Raw genomic sequence first — 27130 nt, 5'->3', positions numbered from 1 at the left:
TGCGTATAATGTAAAATATGGCTACATGCTACGCTCATAGTGCGCTCGCGGCCGTTTCGCTAGCTTCAAATATACCAAAGTTGGTATCAGGTGACGTTAATAGATGAAGAAGGTAAATGAAACGTCCAAACATGAAAATCACGACATGGAAGCCATGTGCGGCATAATTTACGTCCACCTCGTAACGTTGTGCTGATTTTAATGTGACCTATCAACCTTCCTCATTTGTGCTTTACATATCATTGATTCCTACTTTATGGGGGATCTGCCAAATTTTTACAAAACAATCCTCACACAACAACTGTACGTTAAGCTTCCATAGGTCCCAGTTTAGAGGGGCCTTACGAAAATTTTTAGGACACTAAGAAACGGTGACCAAGCAATCTTCTGTAAAAAATATGGGTTTTACAGCGTATTTATGAATGTGACACCGTAGGCTTGTATATACACAGACACGGTCGAGTCGAACATGAGAGACTCCGGGAAAGTGCGTGAACCTGCATCCGCCCCCACATTCATTAAGTAGTGGTCATCCACTAAATTGCGCAGTGAAGCTGCGCGTGCAACATAACGATTAGTTACATATGAATGACCTATAGCGTCACAGACACAATTAAAGTCTCCCAAAACTATTGAAATTCTTACAGTGTTTAGCAACGAAGTCATAGAGATGAAAAAAACATTCCTATAATTTACTTGGGAGCACAAACACAGATAAACATCTAATTATGGGAAAGAAAAGAAGAGTCACAATAAATGAGACATCCTTCTTCATCAACATGCAGCGACGTCAAATTATGAGTCAAGCGTTTCCTAACCTAAAAACAGCATCCAGCGGTAGCGCCACGGACTTGGCTTATGTATCAAATATAAGCCCGAAAAACTTCCAGTGCAACATCGGTGTCCCTAGCAGCCTAAATCTTAGTCTCTTGCACTGTAGCTACATCAACCCACTGTTCAAGCACGTGGCACAACTGCCCCTAACGCCTTATTTTCCTCAAACCATTAGGTTGACTGTCACTACACACATGGAAAAGGTTAGTGTGGTAGCCATTTTGCTATATCAAAACTTTTTAGGTCGCCTTTAACCAAAACGCAACCTGCGGCTTTACTTCTTTGCACTTCTTAGGAGCACTTTCTTAGGCGACGTGTCCCTTTGTCCACAAAAAAAAACGACACGTGGACCACATGAAGACACTTGCTCTGTCGTGTCTGGAGCACTCGTTGTAGCTTGATCACTGACAGGTGCCTGACGTTTCCTTGTCTGATTGCTATCTACTTCTTCCTGTTCCTCGTTGTCAGGAGGCTTGTCTTTAAGGTCTTCTAGGTGATGCTCTCCTGCAGCATTGTCTTCGTTCATGCTTTCACTGAGGTCATTAGCGATGCTATTGTGCGGGATGAGGGTGGTCTTCATAGATATGTGTTCGTCGAAATCGAAGTCTAAACGAACATGGTGCATGAGCATTGACGAATGATGCAGTTCCTTGTTTATTTCCAAACCTCCCAGTGCACTTGTCATGAAGCTGCAGAAGAAATAGTACCTGTCAACAACCAACTGCTACTGTCTTGCGACCTGCCAGAAGAATCCGCGCCACAGGTACCCGCTCCTTCAGAAGACTGCAGTTTCTCTGTGCGATTGAAAAAAGTGTGCTTCAACTTCCTTGCAACAAGAGTTCGGCAGTCCCTGAGCAGGCGGAAAACCCTACTTTAATAATGTCCTAGAATGCAAAATTCATAGAGTACGCCTACTGGCACAGCGAAAAGAGAAAATGCTTCACAACAAAATATTCAATTACAAAGACTGTGTGGGCCTGACTGGTTCTATTAGAGGTATGTTTGTCCTGTGTTATTTTAGCAGGAACACTGGAAAAAAAAGAATGGCAAAAACAATCAAGAACAAGGAGAAGATTGCAGCCGGAAGATTAAGGAAATACTTGACCTGTGCCAGCGCCACACCAGAGCAAGGAAAACGTGAGAGACACCGGCTGAGTGAAAAGAAAATGAAGACCATATCTCCAGCAACTCTCAATGATCTAGTTGAACATTTACCTGTAATGTAGAAAGCGTCCACTCACTGTACATTCATCATGCTACAAGAAGCAAAATTACAACAGATTGGCTCATGCTTTGTTTGCTGCTCACAAGCCCGAAACGTTGCAGAAATTCAGCAATGCACTCGTTTGAAATTTGAATGCTCGTGACTGCTTTGTGATTGTGGCAAGTGTTCTTGTGTCAATGCACTACTTTTTTTCCTATTTTCACAAAATTTACATTTTTAACGATTCCAAGTTTATCCACTCATAGACAGCCATAAATATGAATACTTCAGACGAACTAAGTGTACTGGTTTATACCAACTGAACAGAGAAATAGCGTCGTTTCAGCGGGATTTAAAACGGGACAAAAACCTTACAACAATAGCTTGGTTTCAACTTTTTTTAGGGTATGACCCACCGAAATGCTTAGTGTTCCGCAAAGTTAATGTACGCAGTGTCGAAGATCTCTATTTATTTATTTCAGACGTACTGCCAATTCCTACGGGGATTTTCACAGCAAGGGCATACGTAATATTAAGATATACAAAAATGAACAATTTAAAGACAACAATATGTTCAAATGCAAGCACGTTTAACATAAAATATAGTAACAAACACATATATGAGTATTAAAGTGCCCTTATGCAGAGCTACAAAAAAAATTTTGTGGAAAAAGAAAAACTTAAGGATAAAAGTAGTTATGAATACTTTGGAAACCCTTGTAGTTTGTGAATGTCTTTAAATGGTAAAAATAATGTCATTACAAAAATCAAAACGGCAAAGTTACAGCTATACAAACAGTTTACGTTCTGGAATCCCATAGAAATGTTTTAGCAGAAACAGAAAGTTTTTTTCGTTAGTGCAAGTAGTTATACTTGTAGGGAGACACGTCCATACTCGAATGGCTTCTGGAAAAAAATATTTAAAACAATCACTTCTCTACCGGTATTCCTGAAGAATTTGAGGGTGCTTATGACGTGAGGACCTTGTTCGTGGGTGAGATATTCGCATTTGTTTTAATGAATACGAAGCTTATTGTGAAAAAAAAACTCACAGTTTAGCCGCAAGGGCGAAGCAATGGGTGCGATAGCAACAACTTAGAATGTAATGCTCAGAACGACAAGCAGATCAAAACATGCAGCGCGCTGCTCACGCACAGAGGACGTTCAAAAATGACACACGCTGGACGAGAGCTAACAACATTTACAGCTCGAGACTTAATGCAATGTTTAAACAAAAAGGACGCACGAAACGTAATCACAGGTACAGATACGAGTGCAAACTAACAACGGGCCCAATTCTTACATTGCTGTGGTTGAAAAGCGTGCTCTTTTCGCAAACGAGGCCTGTCAAGCGCGCGAAGTTATCTTTGTGCGCCCTGTAAATAAACGCCTTCGTTCCAGTGGAAGCCGAAGGAGCGCGATTCCCCCCACCACAAAATAGGTGCGCGGATAAGGCAGCTTCCCTCTGCGAAGCAAATCACGCGTGGACGATGAGCGCGCATCGGCCCATCGAGACGAAAAGGGCACGGAGCTTTACGTCGAGCGCGCTCATCGGGCCACTTGGCTGGTAATGCTAAAAGTGCGATATATCCACCGAGATAGGCGTCACCAGTGCTAAGTGGTATATAGAAATAGCTTACCATTTAAACCTTCAAGGAAGCGCTCCTTCGTGGCTCAGTGGCTATCACCGCGCGCTCCCAAACGAAAGGTCAGACGTTCGATTCCGCACAGTCTTTTTTTGTATTATCGTATATATACGATAATCGAGAAATAATCCTCGCGTAGTCGTATATATAGGTACGTATACATATACGGTGAATTACGGCGACGCTGACATTGACGCCAGCGACAAAATTCAGCCGAGAGTGTCCATGTAATTGCTAGCGCAATATTCGTTGAAATAGCATTTTCTGGTGAGCAAGTTCTACACAGACGGAGGGTCAGTATTCCTGCTTTTTGCGTTAGTTAGAAGGGGGGGGGGGGAGTCAAATGTATGGTACTTGTTCAAAATAAAACTGTTTTTCTCTGCACGCTTTCTAATTTATTTAGCAAGTTTTTTGTTGACGGCAGCACGGCGACGTTTGCGTACTCAAGCACTGGTCTGAAAAATGTGTGGTAGGCAAGCACCTTTGTTGCATGCGGGGTTTTATGTAGGTCCCTTGTCAGAAAATGAATCAACATTTCATGGAGTGAATGATGATGAGTGAGGCGAAGCGTCCATCAGTCCCGTACGTACGTTCGTTCTTGCTTCCGTCCGCGCGCGCGACCATCCGTACGTCTATCCATGCCTCCGTCCGTCTGTCCATGCGTCCATTCGTCCATACGTCCACACGTCCGTCCATCTATCCGTCCGTCTTCCAGTCTGCATGTCCGTCTGTACGTCCATCTAGTGAACACTCCAAGTACCACCTTCTCGCATCCCCTGTGGCACATACCTGCTCAGCGCGTTCGTCCATCGTCCGTCCATCTGATAGTTTGTCTGTCCGTCCATATGCCCGCCCATATATGCGTCCGTCCGTGCGTCCATCTAGTGAACACTCCAAGTACCGCCATCTCCCATCTCACATCCCGGTGGCTGTGTACGACAACAATGGAGGATGGACCGACCCATAAGAAGTTTCACTCCTAAAAAAATATTTTTATTGCCAATGAAGTTACGTGGTTTACGTGTGCCTCCCATCTTATATGTTCAAATATGAATAAGCCGAAGTACCTGTGTTCTTTAACTGCAGTTAGCTGATTCTAAGACCCTTGAAAATAGCTTCTAAACAACTTAAGGCTGTTTCAGATGCCGCGATTGCAGCAAAAGTAAAAAAAATACTGTTCACTTTTTTGCCCTGTTCGCAACCGCTGCTAATGGCGCTTTCATTTCACATGAACCGCGAACCATGGAGGAAGAAAAAGAAAGGAGGGAGCATTACGTCACATGAGTGAAGCCCACCTCGTCGGCCCAACACATGATCGAAAATTGGGGAACCCGTAAGCTTCGCCTTTAAGAGTTGAGCGCGATAGCGAAATCTGGTCCCTAGTGCACCCTTCAACCACTAAGTGCATACTTATTAATATGTTTTGTTACATACACACGCACACACACAAATCCGTACACAGTAGATTGGACCGGCGCGCGCTATTATCGCCGAATGGGCTCGTTTTTGTCGTGACACCTGCCAAACAAAATTTGTTAAAGGGGCCCTGAAAGACTTTTTCAAGTAACCATGGAATGAAATCACTAGAAGAGCTTATTGTCTCACGAACTCAATGCCGAAAATTTTTAAATATCCATCCAGTGCGAGTGGAGTTACAAAGGTTTGTCGCATTCTGCAATAGCATTATCTCTTCTCTAGTCCCGACAAAAGCGCTGGATGCTAAGCAGAGAGGAGTGGCAGAGGAAAGAAACTACCATGCGTCGTGACCTTGAGCACTTTTTTTTTTGCGAATGCGCGGCTTTACCAGTGTGATCGCGCGCGTACGTGCAGACAAGTAGCGGCCTCCCGCGGCTATCTCGGTAACTTGATTTTTTGGTCACAGATGCACATACGATTTTTCCCTCACAACCACTGGGGCCGACGCCGGCGGCAGGTTTTCTGCGACACGAGCTCTTTAACGCTATCACGTTGGAACGTCATACTTTGCGGTAGCTTTTAGTGCTCTCGGTGCTGTTTCGTCTTTGAACCACCTTCGTGAGCCGGCCGGTCTGCGCCGAACAAGCGCGTTTCTATTAAAAGGTACTGGGCGCCGTACTGTGATCTATCGGCAAGTCTCATTGCTGGCGTGATTTCGCGCAAAAGGGCACGTGTTGAGCAGACTTTGATGGCTTCAAAACGGATTGGCTTGCCAAGGCTGGGTGCGTGACGTCATGCTCCTTCCTGTGTTTTTCCTTCCTCCATGCCACGAACGGTGCGCAATTTTCTCCCTGCGACTGGAGCGGCGAGCAACGTTTCTTGCCACCGTTCGTTGTGGCAGACACTGTAGAATTTATCAAATATAATGTAACAACCTGTGCGTTATGATATTATTATTATAGGTTTCCATGAATGGTAACAAAAAGCACTTGTGTTTCTTCATTTAGGAACACTTTCCAATCTAAATACATCTTAAAATGCACAACAGCAGCCATTACGAAAACAAGCGGGTTCACACAATTTCGACTGCTTCGTTAGCCTGGTCCTATTTCGACGGGTCCTGAACAGAAATCACTGCCGCCGCTGCGACCAGAACGAAAATTTTCAACATGTTGAAAGCGGCGAAAGTGAACGGCCTTTTTTTTTGTTGCGAGAGAATTCGCAGACAGAAAATCGCTACTTTTTGTGTCGTCTAAACCGCTTTAAGCTGGAACCAGATGATTCATATCTTTTACCGAGGCTTCGTCGAGACGTGGCTAATACAATTGAGCTCCACATTTTGTTTTTACTACCAGAGAGAACAAGAAGTTACAGGGCGACAAAGCGGGTCTTCAATCTACAAGTGTTTGGCTGGCCCCACGTTTACGCGAGCTATTATTTTTACCAAATACCAGGAAAGACGATGCACATGCATCTAGGCCTGACGTTATACTCCTCGTGCCTAAATAAAGAAGTTGCGGTGCGGTGCTCTTAAAATGAAATCATTCTGTTAACGCTGCTCTCCGGCTGCCCCGCGCCTAGCTGTAGCAGACGACCCTCGTTTGCTTGGCGCAAAGTTCGACAAGGCGAAGCGGAAAGCTCCAAAACTGAAAAAGTATCTATAAACGTTCCCCACCTCCCGTGTCGTTGTGTTTCAAACAAACGTTTACTCGAGTGAACGTTCCACCGAGTTTCGCTTCAAACTGTTCTTCCAGCACCCGCGTCGACGCCCGTTTCAACAAGATCAATGCCGTACGCACCGCTGCTGTTTCAAACACAGGGTTCCCTTCAGACAGATGGTCCATTTTTGTTAATACAGTAAAAATACCAACCCCTGCTTCGAAATTCAGTGAGAGAAACTTATGCTTTACAAACACACGCGTTCTGTGATATGTTTCGCAATACAACATGAATTGTTGCAATAATGATGTGTGGTACAAGCGCCAATTTACATTGGGCGTCATGACATATGTGATTATCACGATGACTTCATGGTTTAAAGCAGTCACCCACTACAAAAGACACACACGTTACTGCGCGCCTATTCCTTCAAGGTGGCGGTTCCACTCCCCCCCCCTCTCGCAATAGTTCGAAAGAAGACACCAGACAACGCCACTCACCCACGCTTGCAAAAAGCGAGAAAAATGCTCGTGCGAGTACTATCAGCGTTGCCTCGCACGTGTCCTGTAGGTCGCGCATCAACATAACATGCATTCGCATCACCACAGGGCTACTGAAATACACCAAAGCCGAAGACCTGTACGGAAATGGTGTACTTCTTCCATTATGTAACTATTTATAGCCCGCACTGCAAGCTCAAAATGAGTGCCTCAAGCTAACCCGCCCTGGAAGAGCCACTAGAAACAAGCTAGGTCTAGGCAACGAAGGCCTGCCTCAAATTCTACCCACCATTCCGCCATGGGAAGATATTACCGTGACAAACAATCGGCTGCTTCCAAAACATATGAGCCAAGCCTCGGACAATCAGCGAAGGGCATATTATGCTCTGCGGCATATTGAACACTTTAAAATTATACCTAACGAAGAAGATATAATCTACAAAGAGGCCTCATGTGCTCGAGAAGGCTCCAACACAGGGGCATTTTTCGACCTGAGAACAGGGCAAGCATCCTCATTCTTTATAACTCAATCCTGCTTACGGCCTGAAGCAGCTATTTCGGAAGCGATAGCGCATTACAATCAAACAGGATCATCGCCAAAAGCTATTCACATCTTCACGGATTCACAGCAAGGGCTCCAAACACTCCAAACTAGAGGCTCTGTGGGGAGGAGGAAGAAGAAGTGATCGCAGAGAACAGCTCCAGCGTTCAGCTCTCGAAGTTTTCTCGATTTTCCCTGCGACTTCTGCAATCTGAGACAAGAACACTGGGGGACGTGGTCCCGTAAAATGGGGGATCAAACCCCGCCCAGCTTCCAATCCCTGCACCGTCTCATCAGGGTGCGTCCGATGTGAGTGACTGCTTCGGCCCCAACGTGGTGCACAGTTACGCTTCTGATGACTCTTCCACCGAAAACATAGCCTCGGACAGTGATTTCACTTCTGTTCCAAGCCACCGTCTGAAGAGAAAGATCAGAAGGACGTCGCCGACCGGTCGACAGGTACCGAAAAATGCGAGTAGCATGCGGTCCTTCACGATCTCGTACATGCCGACAACAATGACAGACGTCCTGAACACTCTAAATAGGCGAAGCTTGCCGGAGTATTTTGAAAGTATCGGTTCTGGCCAGGTTGAGTAAATACGTATAAATACCCGCAAGAACATCCTGTCGGTGGAGGTTACTTCAAAGGCTATACTGGACACGCTAAAGGCCATTGTCCAGTTGAGAAACATTCGAGTGTGCGCGTTTTCCGCGTACGACAAGGCAACTACCATAGGCGTCATTTATGATGTGAACGAAGAGATTACAGACTCAAGCCTCGAGAAATTACTTTCGTCGACAGCTCCTGTAATTGGTTTTCACCACTTTGGACGGTCGCGTTGTGTGAAAGTAGTGTTCGAGTCCGAGTCGTTGCCTACTCACGTCAAGGTTGGATTCGTTCGTCATCCGGTACGCCCTTATGTACCAAGGCCTCTACAGTGTCATATTGTTTGAAATTCAGGCATGTCAGGGCAGTTTGTAAGGGTGTGGTAACTTGCAAACGATGTGGTGGACCTCATGACGATGGCAACTGCAACGCTACCACAAATTGTTCTAACTGCACGGGCGCCCACGACGCAACCTCAAAGGACTGTCCTAAAATGAGGACCCAAATAACTATCATGAAGAAGATGGTTAAGGACCACTCCACGCACAGAGAAGCTGCAAGGGCTGTCCGACGCAGTATACGTCGTTCACGACACCGACGCAAACGAGGGAGTAGTGCTAACCGAGTTGAAGAACTGACATCGAACGTCCGGGCTTCACCTACTCGTCGCTTGCTTTTACCAGCCAGAAATGAAGATATGTGCGCTTCCGTACCTTTACAGCCGACGAATGGACGAGCCAACCAGCCACCAGCCCATAATACTTCGGAGTGGCCTTCTTTACCATCAAGACCCACGTACACGCCTTCCACGCATAATGCTGCTCAACGCAGCTAGCAGGACGACGAGATGGATAATAATGACATCAAGAGTATGCTTAGAAATTTGATGGGTTCAATACGCAAGATCCTTGGTGGTCTAAACACTCCGGTGGCTAAAGCTGCTGTCCAGTTACTTGAGGTGCTGGAGCCACTTATTGTTGTTCTTCTGTAAGCGAACGTGGCCTCGATGTTCGAAGATCGCATGCGGCAGACGCTTGTTATGCAGTGGAATGCTCGTGGCTTACGTGGCCGTCTCTCTGATTCCAGACAGTGGGTATTGAAATACGAGTTCCCAGTTATTGTTATCTGCGAACCAAACATGGGTACGCCCAGCTTTGGTCTCGCAGTGATCACCGTGCAAGCAACGTGCTAGTTTGTGTACGCCGCGATACGACATACGTACGACATGAGATTCTGTCGTATACAACGAATGATTACGTTTGCTTGACTATGAAGTATAAGAGGCGCACGTTGTCAATTATTGGAGGATACATCCATTCAAGTGCAAAGATGGACTGCTCCCACCTTAGGTCTGTGCTTCAGGCTGCTGAGAGCCCCCACATTGTCATTGGAGATTTCAACGCTCATCATCCCCTCTGGGGAAGCACTGTAATGTACGGCCATGGCAGAGATTTGTGTGACTTCGTGTGTAATTTTGGACTAAGGGCGCTGAACGACGGATCGCCCACTTTCATTCGGGGTACTTCTTGCAGCAGCTGCCTCGACATTGCATTTGTATCCAGGAGTCTCCTGTCTTCTTCAGCGTGGTCCACGGATATAGAGACTCACGGTAGTGATCACTTGCCAACTTATAATCAGTTTAGGTGGTACCGCCGTTCAGCCACACGCTGCTTTCATCAGACAGACTGGCGTCTCTTCGAGTCATCTGTGAAAACCAGCTGTCAGCGCACTACTACACCGTCCGAAGTGGAAGACGTCATTTCTTCGTCCCTACGTGACACAACAAGACAAGTTACTATTCCGATGCAACGATCAGATATCGACTTACAATACGAGGCCCTTCGTGCTATCCGTCGCCGCGCAGAACGGCGATACAGAAGAACAATATCACTGTCAGACCTCTCAGCCTGTCGTCAAGCTCAACGACACGTTCTTTGGCATCTCGACAAGCTGGACAGGCAACGGTGGTGGTCGTTCTGCAATTCTTTAGACCCAAGGCAACCTCTCTCCAAAATCTGCCGGATAGTACGAAGTCTACAATCTTCTCCACAACAAATTTGGCCATTCCGGGCGGTGGCTCTACATCAGGGTCGGAGTAAATTAGAGGTAGCCAAGGACTACTGTAGCCTTGTTGTTTCCACCGCTCACACTGTGACATAGACTCTTACCACCACTGTGCCCCTCTGTTTCGACGAACGCCTCTAAGTGCATTTTACAACGCAGGAACTGGACGCTGCAATTGCACTTTCCCGACGCTCATCGGCATCCGGGCCGGACGGAATTACGTACGCTGCACTTCGCCATCTTGATACAGAAGCACGACAGATGCTGTTATCTAACTACAACACCTCCCGGGAGTCCGGAAATGTTCCAGATAAGTGAAAGTGCAGCCGCGTAATCGCACGGCTTAAACCGGGGAAGTGCCCTAATGAGCTTTCATCTTACCGGCCGATCGCCTTAAGCAGCTGCGTTGGCAAAGTCATGGAAAGGATGGTATTGTCGAGATTAGAGTGGCTCTTAGAGAGCAATAATCGCTTTCCTGCGTTCATGAAGGGCTTTAGGAGGGGCCTATCAGCCATTGATGGGGTCATCAACTTGGTCTCCGATGTTGAACAGGAAAGATGTCGAGGCATATTAGTGGTGCTGTTTTTCTTGACATTAAAGGCACCTACGACAATGTCTTACATTACGCCATCCTTGATGTGCTTGAGTATCTAGAAATCGTCGGACGACTGTATGCATGGATCGTGAGCTACCTTAGCGACCGTACCGTGTGTATGTCAACAAGTGATGGAGATACAGACCATATTAACATTCACCGTGGTGTTCCCCAAGGGAGTGTTCTCAGTCCGACACTTTTTAACATCACCTTGATTGAACTTGCTACTGAACTTCCTGACAGGGTGAAGGTGAGCACATATGCGGACGACATCTGCATCTGGGCTTCTGGAGCTACGCCCCCCCAACTGCGTGCTCGACTGCAACGTGCAGTGACCATCACAGCAAGGCACCTACGTCGTCAGGGTCTCGCACTGTCAACTGAAAAATGCGCAGTGCTTGCATTTACACGAAAACAAATGACAAGATACCCACTAACTGTGAATGGAACAGAAATTCGTGCTGTTGCGCAACGCAAATTCCCGAGTGTTATCCTCGACTTGAATCTGTCGTGGTCAAAACACGTCACAGCCTTGAAGTGAAAGCTCAAGAGTTTTGTCCACGTTCTTCAGGTCATGGCCGGAGCAAGATGGGCTCTTGGGAGACAGCTCTCCTGCAACTGTACCAATATTTATTCATAGGGTACTCACGATACAGCATGCCCATGCTTTCAAGCATTAAGCCCAATTGTGCGAGCACGCTAGAAAGCATCCAAGCTCAAGGGTTGCGCACATGTTTGGGCTTACCTCAATGCACATCAACCAAGGGAGCTCTCACCGAAGCTCGGGCTTGTCCAATCAAAGATTATGTGCTTTGCGAGGCTCTTCGATTCCACCTTCACCTGTTGACTCGACACAGGCAACATTCCCTATCAGCGCTCCCTGCCAGCCACAGAGATGGCAGTTATTCAAGAGCTATATCGCGGCTCGAGAACATCATACCGCCAAGATTCTCTCCCCCACGTGTTCCTGAGACACCTCGATGGCTCCTGCTTAAACCACTTGTCATACTTCAGACTCCTGGGATCATGAAGAAGTCCCTTGTATCATCGATCGGCCTAAAGTAGCTTACACTGCTGCACATTTATACTATGTACGACGGTGTAGCGCACGTATATACTGATGGATCTACCACGTCGAGTACCTCCGCCGCCGCCTTTGTCATCCCGCAGATGAAGATAGCTCGACGTTTCAAGATAGGTCACAAGACCACACCAACAGCCGCGGAACTTGTTGCTATTCGGGAGGCAATACGTTTCATGTCGACAGAACCCGCTCGTAAATGGACGATAGTGTGCGAGCCAAAGCTGTTCTTCAAACCATCGATGGCTTCATGAGACAAGGTCCATATCATACTTTATCGATTGAAATTGCAGAGCTTCCTAGCATTGCTACAAAAAATGGACATCATGTAACATTTAAATGTACACTTGCTCATTGTGGCCTAATGGGCAATGAAGAGGCGGACGCTGAAGCTAAGAGAGCTTTAAATAGTGCCCCGGAAGTGTGCATCGCATTTTCCCGACAAGATACTAAGATCCTACTTCGACGCTTAATGCGCAACTCCATCTTAGAGCACTGGCAGAAACCAGAACACCAGCAGAAGCGGCTGCACAAATGGGACCCGGAAATGAAGTGACTCAGGCAGCAGCGGCGGCGGCGAAAGGACGCACGCTAACCTACTGTCTGCACTCTTTGCAGGTACCGGCATATCGTCAAGAAAAGTGACCTGGACAGCGCTACCGAAACCATCATCTACCTCAGCCTGCTGCAGTTTCAAGCTGTTATCAAGTTTGTGCTGGGGGCGTTGTCTCTTTGCAACTGGCTTCACTCAGGCAGCAGCGGTGACGGCGAAAGGACGCACGTTAACCTACTGTCTGCACTCTTTGCAGATACCGGCATATCGTCAAGAAAAGTGTAAACCATCCATCCGGAGTCGTCTTCTGCCACCAGACCTGAGTGCCACACCGTTTATACAATTGTGTTGCTGTGGCTTTACCATTACCAGGACCTGGACAGCGCTACCGAAACCGCCATCTACCTCAGCCTGCTGCAGTTTCAAGCTGTTATCAAGTTTGTGCTGGAGGCGTTGTCTCTTTGCAACTGGCTTCACTCAGGAAGCAGCGGCGACGGCGAAAGGACGCACGCTAACCTACTGTCTGCACTCTTTGCAGGTTGGTTAACTTTCATATTGAACATTATATGCACCTAGTTTCGTCGCTGCTGCTGCGGCTGCTGAAGTTTTATTGGGCATTGTAGTCACAACAGTGTTTTTCTTTTTAATCTTCAAACTTTGCTTCTTGCTTTTTGTGCACAAGAGCATTTTCGTGCAATTTATTACTTCAAGTGCTTGAAACCATAGGGGAGAAAAATTCGGGCGACATGGGTAATATTGCGGCGACCCTTGCTGAGAGGCAGCCTAATAGCATTAAAGAGGTCGTGAAATTTCTAGGTGACCTGGTGGGGAGACTTGACATGTTCTCGGCTGAAGTTAAATGTGAAATAGCTAAGGTCGCTTCATCGAACACTAAATTAGTTACTTAACTTGGAAGTGTTCGAAATGCTATTGCTTTCATGAATAAGAGCTTTGAGCTCTTTAGGACTGACGTGGAGGCTTTTTGTTTCGCAAGGAGATTGACGTGGTAAAGGCTGAGAATGCGCAGTGTCGTAAGGAAAACGAATAACTGCGGAGGGACCTGAAAGGAGATAGACGGGAGATTGTAGAGCTGAAGCAATACAGCCGAAATATGAATATTGAAATCCAAGGTCTTCCGCTAATCGAATAAGAAAACTTGGAGAAAACTGTCGCAAACATCACCAAATGCTTAGGAACTGAAGTCACAGATAACGACATTGACGTCGCGCACCATGTATTATCGAAAGATAAAAAAAATCAAATGTGGTCGTAAGATTCCTCACCAGAACGGCACGAGACAAGATGTTGTCCGCAGCAAAAACGAATAAACTAGACAGCACTCGTCTTGGTTTGGCAACAGTAACCCTGTATATATAAATAAACACCTTTGTATGGAAATGAAGGTTCTGCTTAGTAAGGCGTGGCAAGCAAGGCGTGAAAGAGAATGGAAATGTGTATGGGTATCACAGGGCAGGATCTTCATGCGGAAAGCAGACAGGACACCTGTTTTAAATGTAACTTCTGAGGCGGATCTGGCTAAAGTAGTCTAGCTTAATAGTAGACTTATATTTCTGCTGTGAACAATGGCATTGTATTCCGGCGTTTCCGAATTGAACTCGTATGTAAGTGGCCGTCATAGGCAGCCCATGACATTCCTTCACATTAATATGCAGTCAGCTCGTTCGAAAGAAGAAAACTTTCTTTTGTTTCTTGATGAGTTCATTTTTTTTCTTTTCCGTTATTATGATGACTGAAACTTGGTACCGTAGTGAAACAGACGTGTTTTGTATTGACGGATATAATGTTGTGTACCAAAATAGAAAATTGAGAATTGGTGGTGGTGTATGCTTGTATGTCAAAGCTGAAATAACATATGAGTATCGTGAAGATCTGTCTGTGCACCGATGACCTTGAGGCGTTAACTTTACAGTATCACAACTACACTTTTGTTGCAATTTACAGGCCACCCAGTGGCAACTTTGATTCATTTATTCAATATTTAGAAAACCTGTTTCCCGTTGTAAACCAATTTAATTACAAACTAGTGCTGGGAGGTGATCTTAACATAGATATGTTGAGCGACACACATAAATAGATGAGACTTTCAGACCTTCTTGCTTCTTTTTTCTTAACAAACGTATTTACCATTCCAACACGTATTACTGATACCACTTCTACTCTATCAGACTTGTTTATCACAAGTAGTACAAACAGTACGTTACAGGCAGGCGTCCTGCGTGCCCCGATAAGTGATCATTTGCCCATATATCTAGTCATAGAAAACATCACCAGTGTAAGGAGTAAAATCCTTCCTGCCGTTCACTTTCAACAAATTAATCCGCGAACGCTATCTTCTTTTAGAGAGGAAAGTAGAACTCTCTATTGGAACAACGTTCTATCTAGTTCTTCTGCTGATCTTGCTTATGATTGTTTTGTTGATACTCTATGTTCAGTGTCTAAAAAACATTTTACTTACAAAGCTTTAAAGAGACCAAAACGGGCGCGCAAACCTTGGATTTCTTCCGAAATACTCAATATGATAAAAGAAAAAAATAGGTTGTATCAATAGTTTCTGTAAAAGCGAGACCCGGATAAATTTAAAGCTTTTAAAGTATACAGAAATAAACTCACTAAACTGCAAAAACAAGCTAAACGCGATTATCACTTCAAGATGTTTGACGGTGTCACCAATTCTAAGCAATTATGGAACAAACTTCATGCTATTATATCTACCAAACAATGGAACAAACTTCATGCTATTATATCTACCAAACAAGTGTCTAATGATATTAGTGAGCTGGTGACCGAAAATAATATATACAAGGGCGCAGTACTAGCAAACAAATTTAACGAGTGCTTTACCTCACTAGTTGACAGTAGTCATAATTGTGATTCATCAGGTTATTTGTCTTCTGCTTTAAATAATTCCATGTTTGCAAATCCTGCAGACGCGGAAGAGGTCATCAGCGTTTTTCAGCATTTCAAATCGAGTAAAAGCGAGGACATAGATGGCTTAAAATTAGAACCTATGATATACATTTTAGATCTCATATGCGCTTGCTTAGTACATATTTAGAATCTCGTGTTCACCACTGGGCTGTTTCCTCAGATAATAAAAAACGCTAAAGTAACGGTTATATATAAGGGTGGGGACAAAAGCAATTTAGGAAACTACAGACCAATTTCGATTTTACCTGTTTTCTCTAAGGGGTGTGAAAAACTTATTTTCATTCGGTTATCAAATTTCTTTAATTAACACAACATTATTACGCCGTCACAGTTCGGTTTTCAGTCAGGCCTCTCAACCGAAAGTGCCTTACTATACCAAAAGGAATTCATTCTAAGAACTACAGAAGCAAAAAAAGTTACTCTAGGAATATTTCTAGATTTCTCGAAAGCTTTCGATAGAATAAATCATGATATTTTGCTAGAAAAACTTCACTGTTATGGAGTTCGCGGAACCGTTTTAGCTTTAATAAGAAGCTGCTTATCTAATAGGAAACAATGTGTATCAATCAATCGGGAGCTATCATCATCCATGAACGTTAAGAATGGCGTACCTCAAGGTAGCATTTTGGGACCCCTATTATTTAATATTTTTATCAATGATATTGTACGTATTGACAGCTCTGTAGAATATGTAATCTACGCGGACGATACTAGTATATTTTTTTTCTGGGGAAACGGCTGATGACCTCATTGTTTCTGCTAATGAAATACTAAATAAAATATATGCCTGGACTGAGGCAAATTCGCTACACATTAATTGCTCTAAAAACAAGGCTGTACTGTTCCGTGCGAAAGCCAGGTCATTTGAAACGTCTCACAAGCTAATACTTAATAATGTTGAAATTAAACTTTGCCAAACAGTTAAAACTCTCGGTGTTCATTTTCACGAACACATGGCATGGAATTACCATGCAGAACACATTAGTCACAAACTTTGTAAAGTTCTAGGTGTGTTGCGTCGATGCCAGAACATACTACCTGTGAAACAAAAAATATTAGTGTGCAATGCTCTTTTTTCTTCACATTTACACTATTGTCATCTGGTCTGGTCTACAGGCTCTAAAGCATCCTGGTCGTGTTACAAAAAAATGCCTTGCGGTGCATTGAAGGTGTATCCTATAACGCACACACTGCTTCAATATTTGCAAAATATAGAATTTTAAGAATTACCTGTTATTACGAATACCAGCTTCTGTCAGCTTTTAAATCAGAAATACGCAGAGGAAGTATCTTTTTACGCACCTTGGCCACCTTGCAACCCAACCCTGCCAGTCGCGTTACTCGCTGTACAGAGACTTGGCATATACCTTGCCCTCGCACAAACTATAGATTTTAAACACTATGTTACCACCTTCCAAGTGTGATGAACAAATGGAAACAAACAACTGATAATCTGCGTGTATTGTCTAAAACTGAAATGTTAAATCGAATGTGCCGATTGTGTTGTAAATGAATGTTGGGTGATTTCTATAATGGTTATTCAGTTTTTATTCTTTCATGCATTACTTTGTTAGGAATATTTTTGTATGTATTTTAGAGTTGTGATTCTATTATTTGCTGTCATGGGCCACATGCGTGTTTCTTTTTGTATTGTCGCTTTCCGCTGCCTGTAATTTTTGTAGTTCTTTGTAAATTTGTAGTTTAGATTTTTTTTCAGGGTGAAGGAGCCAGTCAAGCTGTGAAATGCAGCTTTTTTCCCTTCGCACTAAACCACGTATACAGTGTATTTTCGTGTACTTGTCACGTGGTTGAATAAACTCAAACTCAAACTCAAGTTCCGTATGCCTCACAAGTTAAAGCGAAGCATCTCATGCATTATCCACCGCATTCGCCTCGGTGTGGCTTACACGAAATGTTACACCAACTTGATTGGCTGTCATGACACATGTCCCAATTGTGGTCCCTTTCGGTTGCCAGAAACGCTCGAACGTATATTTTGCGACTGTCCAGCATATTCAAGCGAACGTCAGCAACTGATATCTTCGATTGGCCCATATATTAGTCGACCGATGAGGTTGTGCTAGGTCCTTGGCCTGAAGCCAGCAGCACACATGTGGTTATACGAGCTGTCATCGCTTTCTCAGAAGCCACTGAACTAGATGCACGTCTGTAGAGTTACCCAGCTTAATAAGAACATATCATCTCCCTACCTTACCATCGTCATTAATCACTCTTTCACTCTCCAGTCATCCTTCCCCAGTGTAGAGTAGCAGGCTAGAGCAAACTATAGCTCAGGCCGACCTCTCTACCTTTCTGTAAATAAATTCTCTCTCTCTCTCTCCAAACTAGAAGTATAATACCAGCGTACGCCAGGCACGTCCTGCACTATGCCACCCAAGTTCAAGAACGATAAGTCCGGATAAGAGTTCATCGGATTCCTGGACACACAAATATACCGAGACGTGAGCTAGTTCATCAACGAGCCTTGCAGCATCATAGCAAGGAACGACTCGGGGATGCAAGCTCGAAGCAGCCCGCAACGACAATCCAAGATGAAACCCATGAAGGCAACTACCGAGCGAAAGTTCAACGCCGGCGGTAAATAAGGGCCAAATAAGAAGAAGCTACAAAACACGATGCCCCGCCTCCAAGATCCACCCAACTCTACGAGGTCACATCAGGCCACCGGAAACTCTCAAGCTCCTGCGACGGCCGTAAAGGGCGAAAAAATCTACCATGGTCTGAGTAGTGATCACAAACGTATCAAGCTAAATTATGGAAGAGCAGCGAAAGTCGGAAGGAGACATGATGAGCAACTACAGGAAAATTTTTATTCAGAAAGGCGAATAGAAATAGCTACTAAATAAATTAAGAAAGTAATCACTGAGGATAATAATACAGTGTGGACTCACACGAATCTAATTAGACTGTTTCAGCTACAGCTTGATAAGGCGCGTGACAAGTCACCCCGGAAAAGAAGACACAAACCTAAGAGTTCGTGGGATGAGGAACTTAAGAGTGCCATAGCAAAACGTCAGGACACTCTAGGAAACACAGACATGCTAAGCAGCGGGGTGAACCGACAGATGATGTTGAAAGAAAATGGGAAATCTCTCTAAGCTGTAGAAGGGATGCACCACTTCTGATCAATGAAAAGATTAGAATAAAAGAGGCTCAGTGGCTGGTAAAAGTGCATAAAAAGAATAGAAAGGCAGCTGCAAAATTTTGGAACCATCTAAACTCCCTAAGAAATGAGACAAGCCTAGAGCAGAGGTTTATAACTACAGCTCAAGGTGCTAGGCTAGAAGGGAAAGAAGCTATTGAAGATATAAGAACAAGGGTGACAGAAAATTTTCAGCAAAGAAGTGCTTTATGCAGCACAATAGACAAGGATGAATCAAGTGGCACAATGGCTCCATTTTCACAATAAGAGTGGGAAATGGCTGAGAAGAAGATTCCTAGTAGTACATCAACATGCACAGATGGCATTCCAATTATGCTGATAAAGACATTTCGCCCGAAGTCTAAGCAGACTTTGAGAGAGGCAGTGAGCGAAATAATAATCGATGGTGAAGTCCCTGATGGATGAAAACTTATCAGGATAAGCATCATTTATAAAGGAAAGGGGGACAGAGCTGACATAAACAACTACCGTCCTATAACAGTGACATCAGTGGTCTACAGGCTGGCGATGCAGATTATAAAGGAAAGACTGCAGGCATGGATAGAGGATGAGGTGGTGCTGGGGGAACTGCAGAATGGGTTTCGGAAACACCGGAGTTTGAAAGATAATCTGTTCTCACTGAAGCAGTGCATCGAGATAGCAAGAAAGAAACACAGGCCCTTGTGGCTACCATTTTCGCATATCAAGGGAGCGTACGATAGCGTGGTTCAAGAGGGCTTGTGGGGAATACTGGACACACTAAATGTGGCAGATGGAGTCACTAATCTTTTAGCCCCGCCATGGTGGTCTAGTGGTGAAGGTACTCGGCTGCTGACCCGCAGGTCGCGGGATCAAATCCCGGCTGTGGCGGCTGCATTTCCGATGGAGGCGGAAATGTCGTAGGCCCGTGTACGCAGATTTGGGTGCAGGTTAAAGAACCCCATGTGGTCAAAATTTCCGGAGCCCTCCACTACGGCGTCTCTCATAATCAAATAGTGGTTTTGGGACGTTAAACCCCACAAATCAATCAATCAAATCAATCAATTACTAATATTTTAAAAGATATCTATAAAGGTAAAAAGGCAGTTATATAGTGGAAAAAAAGGTATCGTGGTAATGTGGTGCCGTCGTAATGGTAAGAGGGGGTGGGTACAACATTTTATAACACACAAGAAAAAAAAAGACAAAAAAAGAAACAAGTGTCAGATGCGCAAATCACGAAGGCAACATAAGTCAACTAAAAATGTATAAGTAAGAATTCAAGCACATACAAGACAAAGATTATGGAAACTGCGTATAGTTACAAAAATTGCTGAGAAATTGCAGTCTTGAATAACAAAGGGTCTGTTATTGTTACAACGGAAGAGGGAAGGTGGTTCCAATCGGCGGCTGTTTTCGGTAAGAAGGCTGCTGAAAAGAATTTGGTGCGGCAAAACAGAATACCTTATGCTGGTGATCAATGCGCGATGAGTGGTATGACGGTTGTGGAATGAGGTCTCGCTTCATTGATGGATTGTGAAAAAATATCTTATGAAAAAAATGCAGTCGCACCAGTTTCCTCCGGACAGTTAAATTGGGCAGGTCAAGGTTAGATTTCATTTCTGATATGCTAGCAGTACGGGAATAATTAGAACAAATGAACCGGGCTGAGCGGTTCTGAACAGATTCTAACGCGTTGATTAAATTTTGTTGCACGGGATCCCATATAGCAGACGCGTACTCAAGCTTTGGGCGAATTAGTGATCGGTATAGTAGAATTTTGAGGGACAGCGGAGTGCGAGAAAAGTTGCGGCGTAAGTATCCTAGCGTTCGGTTAGCGTTATTACAGATGTAGGTAACATGCGTGTGCCAAGATAGATTGTTGGTAATGTAAACGCTGAGGTACTTATATGAAGAGACGTGCTGGAGGGGAACTGCGTTAATTCTGTAGGTACAGGGGGGAGAAATAGATCGCCGGGTTATTGACATGCATTTAGATTTGTTAGAGTTGAGAGTCATAAGCCATTTATTGCACCAGGTTGAGACAGTGTCAAGGTCTGACTGTAGAAATTGGTTATCTGATGTGGAGAACTGGCATGATCAAGTCCGCGCTAGAGATCTATCGAACTTTTAAGCAGGAAGTTGCCAAAGAAAGGATTCATGATAATACTCGGGGCAGTTCTCAGCTGTTTGAAGCCAGGACGGGAGTATTGCGAACCAAGACATATCGAGCCAAATACGAAGGGGTAGACACGGTATGCAGTGCGTGTGGAGAGGAAGAGGAAACTGCCAAACACATGATATTGTTTTGTAAAGGGCTTCACCCTATAGTTCAGGGTGATATCGCAGAGATCTTCAAAGCACTGGAGTTTAGGAACAGGGAGGGCAAAATAAACTTATAGCGGGGTAGAATTAACTAGGAGGTTATCTGATTGGTAGCTAAAGTCAAGGCACGAGTGAAAATAAACCCTTCACTTCAAAGTACGAGTCCTCAACCTCACTACTTAAAGGAAAAAAGTAAATCTAGTTGCTGGTTCACTAAGTATTACGGCTTGGTGGTGTTAGCCGCCGCCCGATCTAAAGGGTACAGCCATATGAATCTATCCATCCAATCCAGCGAGTTTCGTCATTTGCGCGTACAGTCCAACTACTAACTCCTCTTTTAGCGGTCGGATAAGTTAGTGTGCAGTTTTCCTGTTAGTGGCACTGAACGCAGCTGAAATTTTTATTTCAGGATGTATCAACAAATTGTTAAAAGAGTAGTTACAACATCGTTTTTCATAATAAACGAATAAAATATTTTTGTCTTACTTTTATTGTTATTAAAAAGCGGTGATTGTTTAAGTTCCAGTATTGAGATTATCCTGACGCTCGAAAAGCAGCAGCTCATTGGCATCGATTGCGTTTCTTTCCGGGCCATTACGTCGAAGCCGAACGTGTCTAATGGCTGTGAACCATGTCAGCGGCTTTGCTTCACCGACGTCCGGCTGCACAGCCTCCAGCGTGAAAATTCAACACCGGCAAATCGCTCAGAGACTGCCTACGAAGACGGAATAATGCTGCACAATGTGGGCGTGCCCGCCGGTGAGTGAAAATGCACTGCTTTGCATCTGATCATGGCCCTTTTCTTTTGTCTGCGCTACAGTTTTTGTCCTTTCATAAGGCTTTTCGACTTGTACAGCTAATAAGATGCACACCTAGTGAATGTTTGAGATTGTTTACTTCGTTGTCACATTCGCTGAAAATGTCTTTACTGTTAAAATTTGTAGCACAGGTCACAGCGTACGTTCTACCTATTTTTGCTCAAAATGAGTCCGCTGCAATGTATGCTCATAAATTCAATGCATAGTAGATCCAAGCAAACCTTTAGTACATATACGCTTTTGTACATTTTCGTAAGTTTGCTATGAAGCATATTACATCGGCATGAACCATGTAGTCCACCCAGTAGGGGAATTTCCTAGCTTTGCCCTCTGAAGAACGTCACTAAAACAATTTCATTATAATGTCATTCACAAGACAAAGTCACAAAAGCAGTGATGTTATGTCCACACTACCTTTCTTATATGCAGTGTTCCTATATACATTCTTCTTGGTCATGCATCACCAATCCGTTCACTCTTCTACCAGAGTAACAACGACTTTTTTTTTCTTTCAACTCAGCCGCAGCCTCCAAGGAACTGCTCATGTCAGTGTATGCCTAGATGCCTCATCGCTCTGAACCTACCACAAGTCAGCGGAGAATGTGTCATCACTGAAAGCAAGCTCATGGGCCCAATTCCTCGCAAGGAATGGTTGACGAGACTTTATTTATTGAACATAATTTGTGCAATCATTAATGTCTTATCCTGCTCATCCTGCTCAGAAAACTGGACTAAAGAGAGACCATTGATTTTCAAACTACCCACATCCAGCCGTACGAAGCTATACAGTTGTCATAGTGACGACCCCATGCGCCACCAATACATAGTGTCAACGTGCGTCACGCAGCGCCCCTTCGTCACTTCCGAAATGCGCCACCGAAATGCTCGAGTACCTACAGACTCCGTCACCTACCGATGCCGTGTTGTCTCCTCGTGCTTGCGCGCGTTTAGTTTTGCCTCACGATGCAAGTTTGAGGGCTGCTAGTGAGGCAAGTTGATTTAGTAGGCCTCGAAGAGGGAGCAGAGCTTCAGGGTGTTTCTTCGCATACAGTTATTGCCTAAAATTGAGAACGCACATTACCATTTTCCGAAAAATACCGGCGTGTTTGGCTGGGGCGGATTAACGAAAACACTACTTGAAGAAACTCGGTGATATTTGCGTCTTCAGGTGTAACTTCATTCCGGGTAAATGCCTTAGCCAAGCACTTACGTGAAAACACAGATAGCTTACCAAGATGCTGTAAATACAAACTTGTCTGCGACCCCTGCGTGCACAATCAGCGTGTCAGGGAGATTTTTTAAATCATGATGGTGAAGCGGAAATTCGGGTATTGCATTGAGACAAACTGTAAAAATGGATGCGAAACAATATTAGTTCACTTTGAAGTATAGCTGATCGGTTCGAGTTGGGGGTTCAGGATTTCGAAAAATTGGTCAATTATTTCCCTAACACGGTCGCCATCATTTTCAGTGATCCCACTGTACATTTGCATCCAAAAAAAGTAAAATACAAGGTGAAAAAAGTGTCAAAACATACGCGAAAAAGAAAGTGATGGCCGGCATTACCACGGCACGCCCCACGCGAAGTCTCTATCTGCCTCACATAATGTTTTCCTCGGCTGTTTCCACAAATTTCAATCGAAGAGGCTCAACATCAGCACTGTGTAAAACACTTGAGGGGTGGGGGGGGGGGGGTGGCTCCTGTTTTGGTGGCGTGGGCCGCAGCAATTTTAATAATATTATATCTCTTGTAAACTTGCCTAGCTCTGCACGACTCGTTTGCGATGGGAGCTGCTGCGCTTCGCTCATCCATTTTTAAAATTGCGGCTCGAGAGACTTTGGGCTTTCACTTGTTCTTGGGCCACGCAATTTGTAGTGTTCGTAGTGAAAGCGAGATAATGGGCCCTCGTAGGTCGTGGCGGGCCGCCGGTGTACGCGGTAGTTGGTATACCCGTTGTACATCTTAATTTTCTGGTCTTGTATCGAGTGAACAAACGAGGCCTTCCTGATCCGATGAGTTTGTTAAAGTACGACAACAAAAAACCACAATGCTTCCCTTTCAACATCGTACACAGCAACAGATGACGAGCCCCCAACAAACCGCGCTGCAGCACGCCAACTGCCGTAGGTACCCAGGGAGGTACCCGGGCATGGCGGAAGAGGAATACAATGGTGGAAGTGACATCACATCAACACTTTGTATATGCCAGGCATAAAATGGAAGCCTTATACTGAAAAGCAGTGATAGCGTACGGTGTGTTCAAGCTGTACGAAATAGGATGCGCAGATTGTTGTTTCTTGCTTTATGAATTACTCAGTTAAAAGAAAATGTGCAGGCTTCAAAATTCTTGTACAGTGCATGTCATGGGGTGCACATACTGTACTTCACTCTATGTGGCAAACTTTGCATATAGTATCACATATAGCTAGGTAACAAACGGACTTGTAGTAGTGCATATTTAGCTGCACTTCTTTTTCACATTGTGTATAGATTGCTGTGAATGTAAAGACTGTTGCAAGGCACTGGTAGGTACAGCTATACAAGTGCTGAAACAGTTACTGATACCGCGTGCATGTTGGAAGTGACACTATCAAAGCTCTAAAAAAAGCTGTGCAAGAACTCGTGCCTTCATTAAGCAAGACATGTCTTGCAGAGGTAGAAATCCCGGAGCCGAACCATGAGGGTAAAATACCTAGAACATTAGGGGAGAATAAGAATGGGTGGATCATATTCGGCAAGCATTCTCAAATCATGAATGATAATCTGTCACTAACCCTAAGAGGATGGTATATAACAGCTGCGTCTTTCCCGTACTTGCCTACGGAGCAGAAACCTGGAGGCTTACAAAAAGGGCTCAGCTTAAATTGAGGATGACGCAGCGAGCGATGGAAAGGAAAATGGTAGGTATAACCTTGATACAAGAAGAGAGTAGAGTGGGTCAGGGAACAAATCACTGTGAAGGATACTGTAGTTGAAAGAAAGAAGGAGAAATGGACATGGGCTGGGCACGTAGTACGCAGGCAGAATAACCGCTGGTCATTAAGGGTAACTAACTGGACTCACAGAGAATAAAAACGCATGATGTGAAGACAGAAGGTTAGGTGGGCCAATGGTTTTAAAAAGCTTGTACATATATTGTGGCAGCAGAAAACACAGGAGCAAGTTGATTGGCCGATCATGGCACAGGTCTTTTTCCTGCAGTGGGTGTAATCAGGCTGATGATACACCAAAAACAAGCACCGACATGCACGCAAGCAGTGAGCCTTAGTGTTTAAACATATGTCAATATTTTTGCTTCGAAACATGTTTGTTTGCATTACAAAGTTAACGCAATCCGAATGAGAAGTAATCAGTAATTTGCATTCGCTTGCATTTATTCCACTGTGACTCCATGACCATTATTCCTAGCTTTTCCAAGGACTTTAGCCCAGCATCCGAAATGTCATCTGCTGAGAAATGCTTCTGTTCAGTTGTTTTCCTTGGTTAGTTTGCTTTGTTTTTGCAAAATTTTGTGATCACACTGGACAGACTTGTGCGAGCAGCAAAACAAGGGGCTCCCAGTTTGAACTAACTGTTGTGGATACCAATGTGTTCAAATTGTCGAGATATTTCCCCCAGTAGAAATACACAATGCTATGCGCTTTTACTTAAACGAGTTCAAATAACGACCTTTTGCTGTAATATTATTTGTTCTATGTAAAATATTTGACGCATGACAAGGCATTTTAGTTATATTATTTTTAACAGAACAATGTCTGGGTGGACTTAGTAAGTATAATCTAAGTTAGCAGTGTTTGTACATGATAATTTGAATGTCTACTAACAGCTATTTCCTTCACATTGTTGTCAACTATGTGGCCAAAAGGACTAGTTTTGTGTGGTACCCGTGTTAAGAGTGAGGCAGGCAGTTAGGAAGTAGTGAAGAATAAAAATGTGAATTCAGCATCTGCCGTAGTCCATCGTTTGAGAACAGTTTTTCATGACTACGCACCATTGGTACAAAGAAAAATCATTTATTTATCTATAAATGCAAATCATAAAAGCTTTGAAGGTCATTCAAAAAGTAGGGGCCATTTGGTTTCAAGCAAGGAAATATTCATTTTATTTCTTTTTATTCAACGCGATGTGCTGCTTGCCAATGCGTTGTCAAATGTCATATTGCGGCTCAGGCTAATCGTATTGACAATGCACTTTTTGAGAGCATGTGTGGTGAGAATGACACTGGGCAGCACAGTACCAAGTACTGTGAGAGGGTTTCCAGTGTAAATGTCGTTGTGTGTGACTGAACGAGCCAACAGACAAAGTTGCACAATTTCAGTGGGTAATTTTATTTAACGATGGCTATCACTCTTTCCTTTTTCATGTATTTTTCAACTCTGTGAGAGACAGTGTTCCTTGTTTACATGTATGCTGCTGCATTCACAATTGTCAATAAACAACGTAAGCTTACTTGCTTGGCGCGTTTTTTGCAAGTTGAGGCCTCTCGGTCACCTGGCGTTACTATAATATTTATAGTAACGTTATGGTGCCGTGCGCGCAAATGTCACCCCGCGACAGCAGCGAATAAACGCCCATAAACCTGCGGGCGCGCACCGCGATCCCCCGCAGCCGCCATATTAACTTAGTGCGATGATAATAACAGGCCTACCAGCGCCGCCTCTAGGTCTGAAAAGTTAGTTCACAACGACACTGCTACCCTTATTTTTGTTGCATTGTCAAAGGTACAATTTCCCTTCACTAAATAGTAGTATATAGGTATGTATACACGAATGATAAATATTGATATGTCACTTTAAAATATATATGGGTATATATAGCACGAATAAGAAACATTTCACTTTAAAATCAGCACAACGTCATGAGGTGGGGGTACATGATGCCGTACATGACTTCCGTGTCATGATTATCATGTTTGGATGTGTCGTTTACCTCCGTGATCTCATCACGTCACGTGTTACCAAATTTATTATATGTGGAGCTTGCGAAACAGCCACGAGCACGCTATGAGCGTAGTATGTTGTCATGTTCTTACATGACACGTGTGTCAGGACTATCATGTTTGCACCAGCCATATATTTCATCATCCATTGACGTCACGTAACAACAAATTTGGTATATGTAGAGCTAGCAAAACGGCCGCGAACACATCATGAAGGGCCCAATGTACTCCAAAGTAGCGTTGACGCGCCCGCACG

This window comes from Rhipicephalus microplus, chromosome 9, assembly GCF_043290135.1.
Source record: "Rhipicephalus microplus isolate Deutch F79 chromosome 9, USDA_Rmic, whole genome shotgun sequence".
NCBI classification, from domain to species: domain Eukaryota; kingdom Metazoa; phylum Arthropoda; class Arachnida; order Ixodida; family Ixodidae; genus Rhipicephalus; species Rhipicephalus microplus.
This window is presented reverse-complemented; position numbering follows the sequence as displayed.